The 15,422-nt window shown below is 40.9% G+C and overlaps 1 protein-coding gene, 1 long non-coding RNA gene and 1 pseudogene across 2 annotated transcripts in view; 1 reads left to right on the top strand and 2 right to left on the bottom strand.

The window, feature by feature from the left end:
* Positions 1–4,467, top strand: part of LOC132372129 (uncharacterized) — a 40,851-nt gene extending 36,384 nt beyond the window's left edge. Inside the window, exon 3 of the long non-coding RNA XR_009505106.1 lies at positions 3,716–4,467. This is a non-coding gene — a long non-coding RNA (uncharacterized LOC132372129). The remainder of the gene's footprint in view (positions 1–3,715) is intronic.
* Positions 1–15,422, bottom strand: part of BLVRA (biliverdin reductase A) — a 57,860-nt gene that overhangs the window by 24,646 nt on the left and 17,792 nt on the right. The window lies entirely within an intron of this gene.
* Positions 4,697–14,400, bottom strand: LOC132372199 (homocysteine-responsive endoplasmic reticulum-resident ubiquitin-like domain member 2 protein; annotated as a pseudogene).

The raw sequence follows: 15,422 nt of genomic DNA, 5'->3' as shown, positions 1-15,422 counted from the left end.
TGTGGTACTTTATTACAGCAGCCCAAACTGTAAGAGAGTTTGTAGGACACCAACTAAAGGGGAAAAAAAAAAAAAAAATCCAAGTCCACATTCTTTACCAAACACATAAGGCCTTTCACAACTCAGGTCCAGCCTGCTTCTCCAGCAACGCCTTCTGGTCAACTCCCCCACTGTGTAACTTTAGGCTTCTGACCTTCCAAACAACTTCAAAGTACGCAGAACACACATGACTGTTTGCTCCCTGTAAGTCTTTGCAAATCCTGTTCCCTTTGCCTGGAACGAGCTTCTCCCCACTGTCCACAGGGTGGATGTCCACACCTTCAAAGCTTTTAAGACTTGGGCATCTTACACTCTATGAAGCTTTTCCTGATACTATCAGTTAGATTTTTTTTTTTTGCATATAATAAAACCCACCCATTTTAGTGTACAGTTCTATGGGTTTTGACCAACATAAACTCATATACCTACCACAATCAAGATATAGAACAAATGAACTTATTTACAAAACAGAAGTAGGGTCACAGATGTAGAAAAAAGATTTATGGTTACCAGGGGATAAGGGTGGGGAGGGATAAATTGGGAGACTGGGACTGACATCTATGCACTACTATATATAAAATAGATAACTAATAAGAACCTGCCGTATAGCACAGGGAACTCTACTCAATACTCTGTAATGGCCTATATGGGAAAAGAATCTAAAAAAAAAAGAAGAGTGGATACATGCATATGTATAACTGATTCACTTTGCTGTACACCTGAAACTAAAACAACATCGTAAATCAACTATAGTCCAATTAAAAAAAAAAGATATAGAAAAGTTCTATCACCCCTTCCAAAATTACCTGTGCCTCTTGGTAGTCGACCCCTACCCTACTACCCCAGGCAACCACTGATTTGTTTACCATTCCAATAGTTTTGCCTTTTCTAGAATGTCATATAAATGAAATCGTACGATATGTAATCTTTCGAGTCTTATCTTCTGCCTAGCACAAGGCATTTTTCAACTATGTTGTTGCATGTATCAATCATTTGTTTCTTTTTATTACTAAGTACTAGTCATAATGGCTTGTTTATCCATTTCGCAGTTGAAGAACATTTCTGATGCTTCCAGTTCAAATGAATTCATAATTCAATTACGAATAAAGCTGCTATAGATAGTCATGTCCTACTTTTTGTGTCAGCACAGTTCTCAAACTTGGGTAAATACCTGGGTATGAGTTTGCTGTGTCCTATGGCAAGTGTAGGCTTAACTTTATGAGAAACTGTCAAACTGAGTTTTTCCAAAGTGTACCTTTACACCTATACTGTTTTGCATTCTCGCCACTGATGTCTGAGAGGTCCAGCTGTTCTGCATTCTCACCAGCACCTGGTATTATCAGGTTTTCTCCTCTTTTTGTTTTAGCCATTATAACAGGTGTGTTGTGGTCTCTCACTGAGGTTTCTATTTGCATTTCCCTAATGACTAGTGATGTTGAGCACTGTTTAGTGTGCTTATTTGCCGTCTATAAATCTTTGCTGGTAAAGTGTCTGTTCAAATCTTTTGCCACTTTTTATTGGGTTGTTTATTTTCTTATTATTGAGTTTTTAGAGTTCTTTATATATTTTTGATACAATTCATTTGTCAGATATGTAATTTGCAAACAACTTTTCCTAGTCTGTAGTTTGTCTTTTCATTTTCTTAAGAGTGACTTTTTAGGGGCTAAAGTTCTTAATTTTGATGAAGTCAACTTATCAAAAAAATTTTTCAATGGATCATTCTTCTGGCTACTCCAGTGTCACAAATATTTTCTTCTATGTTTTCTTTTAGACATTTTATAGTTTAAGATTCACGGTTTTAGCTTACTTTAGTTTCAGTTACTTTTTTTTTTTTTTTTGGCCACATTGGGTTTTCGTTGCTGCACACAGGCTTTCTCTAGTTGCGGCGAGCGGGGGCTACTCATTGCTGCGGTGCGTGGGCTTCTCACTGCGGTGGCTTCTCGTTACGGAGCACGGGCTCTAGGCACGCGGGTTTCGGTAGTTGCAGCATGTGGGCTCAGCAGTCGTGGCATGTAGGCCTTAGAGTGTGCGGGCTTCAGTAGTTGCGGCACGAGGGCTCAGTAGTTGCAGTTTGTGGGCTCTAGGGCACACAGACTTCGGTAGCTGTGGCTCATGGGCTCTAGAGTGCAGGCTCAGTAGTTGTGGCACACGGGCTTTGTTGCTCCGCAGCATGTGGGATCTTCCCAGACCAGGGATCGAACCCATGTCCCCTGCCTTGGCAGGCGGATTCTTAACCACTGTGCCACCAAGGAAGTCCTTAGTTACTTTTATAGTTTATGTTCTGAATTAATTTTTCCACATGGAGTAAGGTATGAATCAGTTTCTTTAAAAAATTTTTTTAGAGCAGAGAGGCAGCTTCTAGTATATGTATTCATTCCACAGGCTGTATCAACTATCTACAACTAGGCGGGGCTATGCCAGCCCTGTATTTAAATGTACCAGGACTTTAAACCCAGCTCATGTGCCTTCTTCTCTGGAAGCCATCAAGGTTCATTTTTTTTTTTTTCCCGCATATGATACCCAACTGTTCCAATATGATTTATTGAGAAAGACCATCCTTTTTCTATTGAAATGCCTTTGTACTTTTGTACAAAAGGAAACTGTCTTGATCACTGTAGTTTTATGGTAAGTATGGAGTCCATTACTGTGAATCCACCAACTTTTTCTTTTCCAAAATTATAGTTCTCCTGCCTTTACATATAAATTTTAGACTCAGCTTGTCAATTATTAAATAAATAAAATAAAATGAAATAAAATAAAAATTCCTGCCAGGATTCTGAATGGGATTATGTTGAATATATGGATCAGTTTGAGAAGAAACCCAACATTTTCACAATAATGAATCTTCTAATCCATGAACGTGGTACATATCCCCATTTATTTAGGTCTTTGATTTCTTTCATTCTGTCATTTTCAGTATATGGATTTAGCACATATTTTGTTAGACTTATACTTGTTTTTTTTAATGATTTTTAGTGCTATTATAAATAGTATTTTTTTTTAACCTTCCATTTCCAATTGTTCATTGTGAGTATATAGACATACAATTGATTTCTGTATACTGACTTGGCATCTTGTAACCTTGCTGAACTCACTTATTACTTCTAGCAGCATTTTTGTAGATTCCATTAGATTTCCGCACAGACCAGAGTCAGATGTGAACAGAGATGGTTTTACTTCTTCCTTTCCAATCTGTATGTGTTTTATTCATTTTTCTTGCCTGATTGCACTGGGTGGGACTCCAGTATGATTTTGAATAGGAGTAGCAAGAGCAGACATTCTTGCTCACGTTTTAATTTTAGAGGACAGCATTTGGTCTTTTCACCAAGAAGAATTATCTTAGCTGTAGAATTTTTTGTAGATACCCTTTATCAGGATGTGGATATTTCCTTTTATTCATATTTTGCTTACATTTTAAAAACCATAAATGGTCTAATTTTGTCAAGTGCCTTTTCTATGTCTATTGAGATGATTGTGTGATCTTTTTCTTCTTAAAGTCTGTTGATATAGTGACACCTTTCATTCCCAGGATAAACCTCACTTGGTCATAATGTATTATCCTTTATATATATTGTTGATTCTATTTGCTAAAATCTTATTTAAAATGTTTGCATCTGTGTTCATGAGAGTTACTGGTCTGTAATTCTCTTTTCTTGTAATGCCAAATTATTTCTAGTATTTCTGATTCTATAAAAGTATTCCCGGGCTTCCCTGGTGGCGCAGTGGTTGAGAGTCTGCCTGCCAATGCAGTGGACACGGGTTCGAGCCCTGGTCCGGGAGGATCCCATATGCCGCGGAGCAACTAAGCCCGTGAGCCGCAGTTACTGAGCCTGCGCGTCTGGAGCCTGTGGTCCGCAACGAGAGAGGCCACGATAGTGAGAGGCCCGCGCACCGCGATGAAGAGTGGCCCCCACTTGCCGCAACTGGAGAAAGCCCTCGCACAGAAACGAAGACCCAACACAGCCATAAATAATAAATAAAAAAAAAAAAACTTAAAAAACAAAAAGTATAAGTATAAAAAAATAAAAAATAAAAAAAACAAGAAAGAAAAAAAAAAAAAAAGTATTCCCTTTTATACTGCCTGTATAAAACATTTTATATCACTGTTAATTCTACTAAAGAACTGCTTTTTCTTTACGGTATGAATTCCGACTGATGGAATACATGCCCTTAAAATAGGTTTCCTTTATCCAATAAAATTAAGGTTACTGATAAGTTTCTTGGCTTTAGGGCTGGGCAAGTTGCTACTAGCACATTTTAGGTAAATAACATTCTTCACTAAACACTGTGAGATCATTCATTTGAAACTTTCAGAATAATTCATAGAAAATAGATAATATATTAAATTACACACTGAATGGTCAATCTACAACTATAGAAATTTATATATGAAGCAGCTCTTTAAAGAAATAAGACCCACAAATATGTCTGTCTTGGGATAATATACATAATTGAAATGAATAAAATCTGGAAGACCAATATTGTAACACTATGTTCTGTTAGTCTTTTTTTTTTTTAAATCGTATAATTAGTAATCCATTTGTGCTTACAATATTCATATGTATGAGCTTAAAGGAAAAAAATCTCACAATAATAAAAAGGTTTTATATTTATATATACTTTTAAATTACACTACTGTTTAAACATTTTCCTAAAGTCAAACCCTCCTTTCCAGCTGGCACGGTTTTTCAAGCCTAACTCTTGACAGGGGGTGGCCCTCTGGCATTAGTGAAGTAAAGAAGGTGGTGATAAGATCAAGCTGAAACCATTAATCCAGGTCTTTGAATTGCACTGGCTTCTTCACCTGCACCTTCCCCACTCCCACCCTCATCGCCATGCCCATCATCCATAAAATGACCCACTTCTTCAAGTTTTAGATTGTTTACTTGTTTCCCATCATCCTTAACTTGGCACTATTTTAGGGAGCCTGCGGCCGACCTCCTCATGCCTAACAGGAAATCATCCAACTTGCTGTACAAAAAGCAGCGGCATGGCTTCCATTACCATATAAATTGACTAAAGGAAGAAAAGAAATACACAATGCTAAAGAGAACTGCAGCTTGTGAGGACACGTACATCCAATCCAGCCAGCCTCAAACTGACATCTTCTTTGTTTAGCATTCTCATTCATGGGTTAGCTTTCTTGGACCACTGAGTTTGGAGCCGGTGGCGATTATTCTCCAGGAACATGTGCCAATTTAGAGCCTGTGAAGCAGTAGTTTGGGCTGGGTTGGCGTTTGATGTGGCCTGAGCTGAAACGGCAGCTTGACATTGTACAAAATATCACATATCACTAATGAGCATACAAATGTTTGCCACCATAGTATCTGCAATGGACTAAAAGCAAGATACACTGGCAATCTAGCTGGAACAGCTTGCCCGAGAAACTGGTTGTCTACGTTTCTTTGTATTACGTGTGGAAACAGATAACTATACGGGAATCCATCTGTGCTTGTGGAAGCGTGTGTTGTCTCAGTCTTTCTGAGAAAGAACTGGCAGCTCTAGACACGATTTCTTGACTGCATGATGGAGCGGCTGATCTTGAATCATCTGGGCTAGAATTGCTGCTGGATGCTGGCGTTTCATGGCTTTCTCTATTGGCACTGGGTTTGGAGTACTGGGATGAGTTCACGAAAAATACACAAATGATAAACCATATGACACTCATTTTGTTTTCTGATCATCTTTCGGTGGCAAATGATCAGGAAGGAGTCTGCCCAAGTACAGCACTCTGATCCTTTGTCAAATTTATTATCTCACAGTTTCCGAGGGTCTGGAATCTGAATGTGGCTTAACGGAGTCCTCTGCCCAGGGTCTTACTAGGCTGCAGTCTGGAGCTGGCAGGTTACGTTCCCAACCAGAGCCCAGGGTTCTCTTCCAAGCTCATGTGGTTGCCAGCAGAATTCAGTTCCTTCTGGTTGTGGGATGGAGAGCTCTTAGAAGCCACCTGAAGTTCCTGACAAATGCCCCTCTATATAAGCAGTTCACATCATAGCAGCCTGCTTCTTCAATCCAGCAGAATTCCCCTCTGTGGAAAGGTTTTAACTACAGAGACAATTTATTTAATAGGTATAGTTGGAATATATATACATTCAGGTTGCCATTTCTTTTTCAAAGTGCTTAGGAAGTTTGAGTCTTTCAAGGAATATGCCCATTTCATCTAAATTACTCATTTCCTAGCCACAAAGGTATTCATAGTATTCTCTTATTATTCTTTAACTCTCTGTAGAATCTGCAGTAATGTCCTCTCTCTCATTTCTGATATTGGTAATTTGTGTCTTCTCTCTCTTTTTCCTGAGCAGCCTGGCTAGAGTTTTATCTATTCTAATGATGTCAAAAAAAACCCAAAAGACTATCTATAGGTTTCACCGATTTTCTTGATTGTTTTTTGTTTCCTTATTGCATTGACTTCTGCTCTTATCCTTATTACTTCAAATTTTCTGCTTATTTTGGGTTTAATATGCTTTTTTAAAAAAAAACTCTGAGGTTGGGAATTTAAGTTATTCATTCAAAAACTTTCTTCTTTTCAAAAACAGACATTTAGTGCTATAAATTTCCCTGTAAGTGATGGCAGTGCTTTAGCTGCACCCCACAAACGGGGAAATGTCATGCTTTCATTTTCATTCAGTTAACAATACTGTCTAATTTCCCTTGTGATTAACTCTTTGGTCAATGGATTATTCAGAAGTATGTTATTTAGTTCCAGATGTTCAGGGATTTTCCAGATATTTTTCTACTACGGGTTTCTCATTTAATTCCAGAGACGTTATCAGTCAGAGAACATCCTTTAAATGATTTGAACCCTTAAATTTTTAAAAACATGTTTTATGATCCAGAATATGGTCTATCTTGGTAAATGTTTTGAGCACACTTAAAAAGAATGTGTATTCTACTGTTGTTGGCTGGACTGTTCCATAGGTCTGTTAGATCAAGTTGGTAGATAATGATATTCAAGTCTTCTATACACTTACTGATTCTCTGTCTACTTGATCTATCAATCATTGATAGGTACTAGAATCTCTGAATATAATTGTAGATTTGTGTATTTCTCTTTACAGTTCTATCACTTTCTGACTGATATATTTCAAAGCTCTATTGTCAGAAATATAAATTTTTAGGGTGGCTATGGTGTTTTGATGAATTAACCACTTTATCATTCTGAAATGACCATTTTTATTCCTGGTAGTATTTTTTGCCCCGAAATTTATTTTGTCTGATATCATCAATCTACTCCCAGTTTCCACTGATTTGTGTTAGCATAGTACATTTTTTTTCCAACCCCTCACTTTTAACCAATGTGTGCTTTTATATCTAAAGTGAGTTTCCTGTAGGCAGCATATTGTCAGGTCTCGCTTTTTATTCAGTCTAACAATCTCTGCCTTTCAGTGAAGTGTTTAAACAATTTACCCTATGATTACGGATATGGTTGGGTTCCAATCTACCGTCTTGTTGTCTTCTATCTGTCCAATCTGTGCTTCTTTCCCTCTTCTTCTGACTTCTTTTCAGATGAATAAAATATTTCTAATGATTCCATTTAATCTCACCTGGTGGCTAGTAGCTGTAACGTTTTTAGTGGTTTATTAAGGCCTTTATATGATACATATTTTATTTAGCACAGCCTGCCTTAAGGTAACATCATACCATTTCACACATGAGAACCTTCCAACAGCTACTTCCACCTCCTCTCTCCCAGACTTTGTACTACTGTTGTTCCACAACTTACTCACAAACCCCTCAAGGTACCAGTCGGGATTCAGTCTGGAAAAGAGAAACCATTCAGTGTGTTCTAAGCACAGAGTTTTAACACGGGGAATTAGAGGCTTATATCAGCGGTCCCCAACCTTTTCGGCACCAGGGACTGGTTTCACGGAAGACAATTTTTCCACGGACGGTGGGAGGGGGGATGGTTCAGGCAGTAATGCAAGCGATGGGGAGCTGCAGATGAAGCCTCGCTCACTCGCCCGCCCGCCACTCACCTCCTGCTGTGTGGCCCGGTTCCTAACAGGCCATGGACCAGTACTGGTCTGCGGCCCCGGGGTTGGGGACCCCTGGGTTACATGACCATTGCCACCACGGGGGAGCTAAAGCCAGAGAAGCCATCACTGACCATCTCCCTGCCGTACTGAAGCAAGTGATTCTCAAGAGCTTGCCTGGACGCCAAGACCTCGGGGAAAGCATCTGCAGCCTTTTGCAGCCTGCAGCGGGGAAGAAGCAACTGTGCTCTCTCAGTAACAGTGTCTCTTTCTTCAGCCTTCCAAATCTCCCAAGACTGCTTCTAACTGGCCAACTTCACACATGAAATGGACCAGTGGGCAATGTAGTTCCAGGCTTGTCTTCCTTGAGTCAGGGAGAGTGTGGGAAGGAGAGGCCACAATGCCCAACTGACAACAGGCAAGTTAGCCCAGTGAGTACCTTCTGGGTTACAAGTTCACCCTTTTAATTTTAATTGTTGACAGTCTCATATACAAAAAGCAGGAAGACAGTCTTTAGAGAAATCTGTACTGTAACAGCCAAAACACACATGCCTGATCAAATATTTGTTTCTTCTTTCACCCAGAAAAGGAAACAAGCAATCTCCTTATGAGGCTGAATATTTACAGCATTCCTAAGATTAACTACTAGATTACTACATTTCAGAAAATAACCAGGAACATAAGTTTCTATTAGCTTTAAAAGAGCCATGAGGTTAAGAAACAGCTTCATTATCTGTAAGAAGCCAAGTTACTTTTTCTATTTTAGTAATTAACAATACACACAAACTTGTGTACAAAACCTGGCTTGCATGGTGTCAGACTGAAAGTGCTTCTGACTTTGGTTTAGACAACATTCCTTTGCAAAACTGACACAAAGGGACAAGATATGAGTGAAAATGCTGACATATTAACAGCTGAGTTCTTCTGTGGGAAAGAACTTTGTTTTTGACAAAAACGACTTTGCTAGACCATTTTACCTGCACCTGCTCATTTTACATGAGGCTTCTTCAAGGCATGTTCTGGAAGGAAACTGCAAATCAAAGAGGTGAGGGCTTCTGGTTTCCCACTGCACATGGAAGGAGCTTGGAAGTTGCTACTCCATCCTGATAATGGGTAAACAGCTAAACAGACTGAAAAACTAACAAAAACTAAGTCTTCCAGGATCCATAAGAGAGGTGAGGACACAAGGCAAACCGCTGCCCCCAAGATTGGAGAGACAGAGGGATTAATGCAGAGAATAACTTAGCGGAGCAGAGATTCAAGAGTAGAAACCACCACAGGAACCAGACGCCAGAACCAGTAGGAAAGCCTGAACTGTAATGGATGAGTTGCTGGGGGCTCAGCGTGGACAACTTGGAGACCTAAAAACTCCAGGGGGACCCAGTCACGGGGAGACCCTCTCAATTTTGTGAGATTTACCTCCAAGAGCTTGACCAGGTTCCCACAGTAAATACTGGAGATGTTTCCCCTTGTGCTTCCAGCAGGAGTGGGGAAAAAGCACCACTCTGAAATATACCAGAGCGTGCTGTTCTTCCTAATGAGGCCTGCCCTCACAGGAAACTAGCTAACCAGACCCTAACCTGCTGGGGAATTATCAGACCTGAACTGACTGCAGGGAAGGGAAAAACAGTTGACCCTTGAACACCATGCGTTTGAACAGTGCAGGTCCACTTACACATGGATTTTTTAAAAAAGTAAATATTACAGTACTACACAGTTGCGGCTGGTTGAATCTGTGGATGCAGAACTGTGGATATGGAGGAACCGTGTATATGGAGGGCCGACTGTAAGTTACAGGCAGATTTTCAACTGCACAGAGGGTCAGCATTTCTAACCCCGGTGTTGTGTAAGGGTCAACTGTACAAAACTCCAGACTACTCTAGAATTCCATTTGGGAGAAGGGAAATACCCAACTCTAGCCCACTCTAGCCATACTCCCCTACCTAAGAGGGGAAGAAGAAAAAAACAACTGAGAAATACTTGTGTGGTTAACAGTCCAGAGGCACAGGCTCACTAAAAGACTGAGACCTGATCATGGGACCGGAGAATGCTTCCCCTTCCCCCCACACCTCACCACCACATGACTAAAGGCCCATTTACAGCAGCTCCTTTTACATGATACATCATGTCTGGCGATCAAGAAAAAAATGAGAAGCCATAGCAAAAGACAAAAAACACAATTTGAAGAGACAGAGCAGCATCAAAACCAGACATAACAGGAGTGTTGGAATTACCAGACTGGGAATCTAAAACAACTTTGATTACTATGCTAAGGGTCTAATGGATAAAGCAGACAACATACAAGAACAGATGGGCAATGTAAGCAGAGAGATGGAAATTCTAAGGCAGAATGAAGAAGAAATGCTAGAGATCAAACACAATGTAACAGAAACAAAGAATGCCTTTTATGGGCTTATTAGTAGACTAGACATGGCTGAGGAAAGAATCTCTGAAATTGAGGATATCTCAATAGTAACGCCCCAAACTGAAGAGCAAAGAGAACAGAGACTGAATAAATGAAGCAAATATCCAAGGACTGTGGGACAACTACAAATGGTGTAACATACATGTAATGGGAACACCAGAAAGAGAAGGAAGAGAGAAAAGAACACAAGAAATACTTGAAACAGTAATGACTAAGAATTTCCCCAAATTAACGTCAGACACCAAACCACAGGTCCAGGAAGTTCAGAGAACACCAAACAGGATAAATACCCCCCTACCCCTACAAAATGATGTTAGGCATATCATTTTCAAATTACAGAAAAGCAAAGATAAAGAAAAAAATCCTGAAAGAAGCCAGAGAGACGGGACTTCCCTGGGGGTCCAGTGGTGAAGACTCCGTGCTCCCACTGCAGGGGGCGCAAATTTGATTAGGGAACTAGAATCCTATACGCCGTGTGGCGCATATAGGGAACTAGAATCTTATATGCCGTGTGACACAGCCAAAAAAAAAGAAAAAAACAAAAGCCAGAGGGAATCAACCTTATCTACAGAAGAACAAAGATAAGAATTACATCCAACTTCTCCTCAGAAACCATGCAAGCAAGAGGAGAGCGGAGTGAAATATTTAAAGTGTTGAGAGAAAAAAAAACTACCAACCTAGAATTCCGTACCCTGTGAAATTATCCTTCCAGAGTGAAGAAGAAATAAAGACTTTCTCAGACAAACAAAAATTTGAGGGAGTTTGTTGCCAGTAGACCTATCTTGCAAGAAATGTTAAAAGAATTTCTTTAGAGAGGAAGAAAAATAATACAGGTCAGAAGCTCAGGTCTACCTAAAGAAAGGAAGAAGGATTAAGTGAAGGTAAAATAAAAACTTTATTTTTCTTATTCTTAATTGATCTAAATAACAATAAAATAATAACAGCAACAAAGTATTCAATTATTTATGCTTATGTATATACTTTATGTATTTATATGCTTATACGTGAGTGCAATGAGTAACAGCGGTGACATATAGGACAAGAAGGAGTGGGGTTGTTATGTTATTTTACAGTACTCACGCTGTCTGTAAAGTGGTATAGTTATTATTTGAAAGTGGACTTGGATTAGTTGTAAATGTATATTGCAAGCCCTAGAGCAACCAATAAAAAAAGGAAGTACAACCAATATACTAAGACAAAAGAGAAAATGGAATCATAGAACACGCTCAGTTTAAATCACAAAAGGCAGAAAAAGAGTGGAAGAGAAAAATAGGACCAAAGAACAAAGGCAATGACTAGAAAACAGTAACAAATATTAATCCACCTACATCAATAATCACTTTGAACGTTAATGGTCTAAATGCATCAGTTAAAAGATAAAAGATTGTCAGAGTGGATTAAAAAACAAGACTCAGCTATATGTTGTCTACAAGAAGTCCACTTCAGATACAAAGACACATATAGGTTAAAAGTAAATGGATGGGACTTCCCTGGTGGCGCAGTGGTTAAGAATCCGCCTGCCAAGGCAGGGGACACGGGTTCGAGCCCTGGTCCGGGAAGATCCCACATGCCGCGGAGCAACTAAGCCCATGTGCCACAACTACTGAGCCTGTGCTCTAGAGCCCACAAGCCACAACTACTGAGCCCATGTGCCACAACAACTGAAGCCCACGTGCCTAGAGCCCATGCTCCGCAATAAGAGAAGCCACTGCAATGGGAAGCCCGCGCACCACAACGAAGAGTAGCCCCCGCTTGCTGCAACTAGAGGAAGCCCACAGGCAGCAATGAAGACCCAACGCAGCCAAAAAATAAAGAAAGAAATTAAAAAAAAAAAAAGTAAACGGATGGAGACAAATATACCATGCTAACACTATAAGCAAAAGAAAGCAGGAATAGCTATGTTAATTGCAAGATGGGCATTACATAATAATAATGGGGTCCAAGAAGACATAATAATCCTTAACATTTGTGCACTTAACAACAGGGCACCAAACGACATGAGGCAAAATCTGATAGAACTGTGAGGAAAAACCCATGAATCCAAAATCATAGTTGGACACTCCAACACCCCTCTATCAGAAATGGACAGATTGAACAGGCAGAAAAACCAGGAAGGACATAGTTGAACTCAACACCATCAGTCAATTGGACATAACTGACATCCATAGTCTACTTTACCCCGAAGCAGCAGAAAACGCATCCTTCTTAAGCACACATGGAACATTCACCAAGACAGACCACATTCTGGGCCATAAAATACACCTCAACAAGTTTAAAAGAACAGAAGTCATACAATGTCTGCTCTGAGACCACAGTGGAATTAAACTAGAAATTAGAACAATAACTGGAAAATCCCCAACTGTAGGAGATTAAACAAGTCAAAGAGATGGCTAAACTGCTCTGCAATTTAGTAGCTAAAACTTTGGCAGCGAGAACCAGCAGAAAGCAGAGGAAAGGGGAAGAAAGATGAGCAGGAAGGGGAACGTGCACACAGATTATGAGAAGGCTGAAGTATGGAAAGAAAGAAGGCAGTAAGACATGCCCAGCAGACAGGTGGGCAACGGATTTCTAGAAGCCAGGATGTCTAAAATTCCATTTCAGTTGTCTGCTGTGCTCTGCTGTCTTGAACCCTTGATCAAATGCACTATATATCCAGTCCTGTACACGTGGTATTTTAAGGAACAAAGGAACAGCAGCAGTTTCAAGACAGCAGAAAAGGGACAGACATAAGGAACAGCAAAGTGACTCAAAAACTAACTGGGGACCAAATTATAGTCACAGAGTGAGCTTGCTCTCCCTGTCTTGGACTCAGAGAAGCCGAGTGTTTGGAGCTCAAGATCTGATGATGGAATTTAGAGAAAGTTCAGATTAAGAACACATGCAAGGCCAACTCAGAAAAAAAATTATTCTGAGCTGAGGAGAGTAGAAGAAAATGTAAAATCACTATAGAACTTCAAGGTGGGAGGTTTGAGGGCAGGTGCTGGGTTTCCACTCCAGGAGGGGGTATGAAGATTTCAAATAGTCAGGAAGGACAACCTAATGTTTTTCACTTGTTTACAAGAATCAGTAAGTTTGATAACACACTGGCTGGCCTGGGAAGACAGGCATATTCGTACGTTGCCAGAGGGAGAGAAAAACAGGCAACCTTTGTGGAGAGCAACTTGGAAATGTTTATCACACAAATATTCTTTGCTCAGAGAAATCCACTTCTAAAGCATATATGCAAGTAAAATGACTCAGGTTTATCGCAGCCTTGCTTGTAACAGCAAAAGACTGAAAATAATGTATATGTTGTTAATAGCAGACTGCTTATATAATTATGGTATGCTACACAGCTATAAAAAAGAACAAGGAAGTTCTTTATGTATTAGAAGGGACTGATCTCCAAGATATATTGTTGGCTGAGAAAAGCAAAATACAGACCAGTGTAAGATGTGTGCTCTAGTTTGTGTAAAAAAAAAAACAAGGGGGGGGGGAGGCAGCTGAAGGGAAAAAATACTTGTATATGTTTAGAATCTCTCTGAAAGGACAGCCAAGAAACCAGTAGCACTGGTTGCCTGGGAGCATAACAGAGTAGCTGGGAAAGAAGAGGTCTTCTCGGAGTCAATCTTTTTTCTTTCTAAATTCTTTAAAATTTTGAATCATGTGAACGCATGTTATCCAAAATACAAACACTTAAAATAGATATAAAAATCCGAGGGATACTCTGAGCAGATCAGAGCGCTACAGTCTGTACAGCCTTGGGCTTACTCGCTGCTCCTGTCCTAGGCTCCAGCTACAGAGCTGGGCGTCCTCTGCTGCCTCGTCTTCAGTACGCTCTGGCCCTGCCCGGGGCCTGTCCACTGCCCCCAAATCAGCCAGCTCCTCATGCCCCCGGGCTGCATCTGCTCTCTCGACTCACCCTTCCAGCCCAACTGTAAGCTGGTTTTCACTACCGCACCTCTCTGCCTTATCACAGGGCATCTCAGATCTTCTCACTGCCGAATTCAAGGGCTTTCCCTCAGCGGCATTCTCCCGGACCTCAACTCGTATTTGACACTTCAGGGGACCTTCTTTAAATTCACTCCTTCCCTGTCTTCCCTCGTCTCAAGGCGAGGTTTCCTTCTCGCACTTCATCCTGCGCCCTAGTGTTGCACATTCCCCAGTGCTCAATCCTGGCCCTCTGTTCTCCTCTTTTCCCCATATTCCCAGAGTGGGGGAGGGGTGTCTCTCACTCTTAAGGTTTCCAGGACCACCGTTATGCGGAAGTCTCCCACATCATGCACTGTGAACCATCCTCTTCTCCAAGCTCCAGTCCCAGGAAGGAATGCAAACTGGGCATTTCCACCTGGCCGTCCCACCCTGACCTGGATCATCATGTTCTGCGCTAGATTCCAACCACCCACCCCACCTGACTGGCTGTGCTCTGAACTTCCGGGCAAAGGCCAGTGGCTCTGCCAATTCTGTCAGGCACCCAGCTTGACATGCTGGGAAATCCTGGGAGTCATTCCTGCACTGGACAAATCCTCTGAGACCCAAGGGCTGATTACGGCTGAGATCCTGCTCCTCTCTCCCTCTCCAGCCAGCCTCAAGTCTCTGCAAGTTTTCCTTCCTCTGCATTTTTACTGATCCACCCAAGCTCTGGAATGCATCACGAGATGACTAAACAGTCTCTGAATCATCCCATCATTTAGTCAACTGCCATTTAGTGAGGACACATGGTGTCTGAGGCATCATGCCAGGTGCTATGGGTATGCTAAGATGAACAAGGCACACAGACAGTTCTACTCCCAGTCAAAGAACGGAAGGTAACAAAAGAAGTGATACATAAAGGGTGATGGAAATTCACACGAGGGAGGTACCACTTCCAGAGAGCGAGCTCTGAGAAGTTTTACTGGAGCAGCGAGGACCACGTCGGGCTGCCCTGGGATGAGACAGGAGAGGGAAGTGAGAAGGGTGACCACCACCACTAGAAGGTGGTCACAGGGTGTTGAAGGCAGAAGAGA

The sequence above is a fragment of the Balaenoptera ricei genome, chromosome 9 (genome assembly GCF_028023285.1).
Source record: "Balaenoptera ricei isolate mBalRic1 chromosome 9, mBalRic1.hap2, whole genome shotgun sequence".
NCBI classification, from domain to species: Eukaryota; Metazoa; Chordata; class Mammalia; order Artiodactyla; family Balaenopteridae; genus Balaenoptera; species Balaenoptera ricei.
This window is presented reverse-complemented; position numbering and strand designations above follow the sequence as displayed.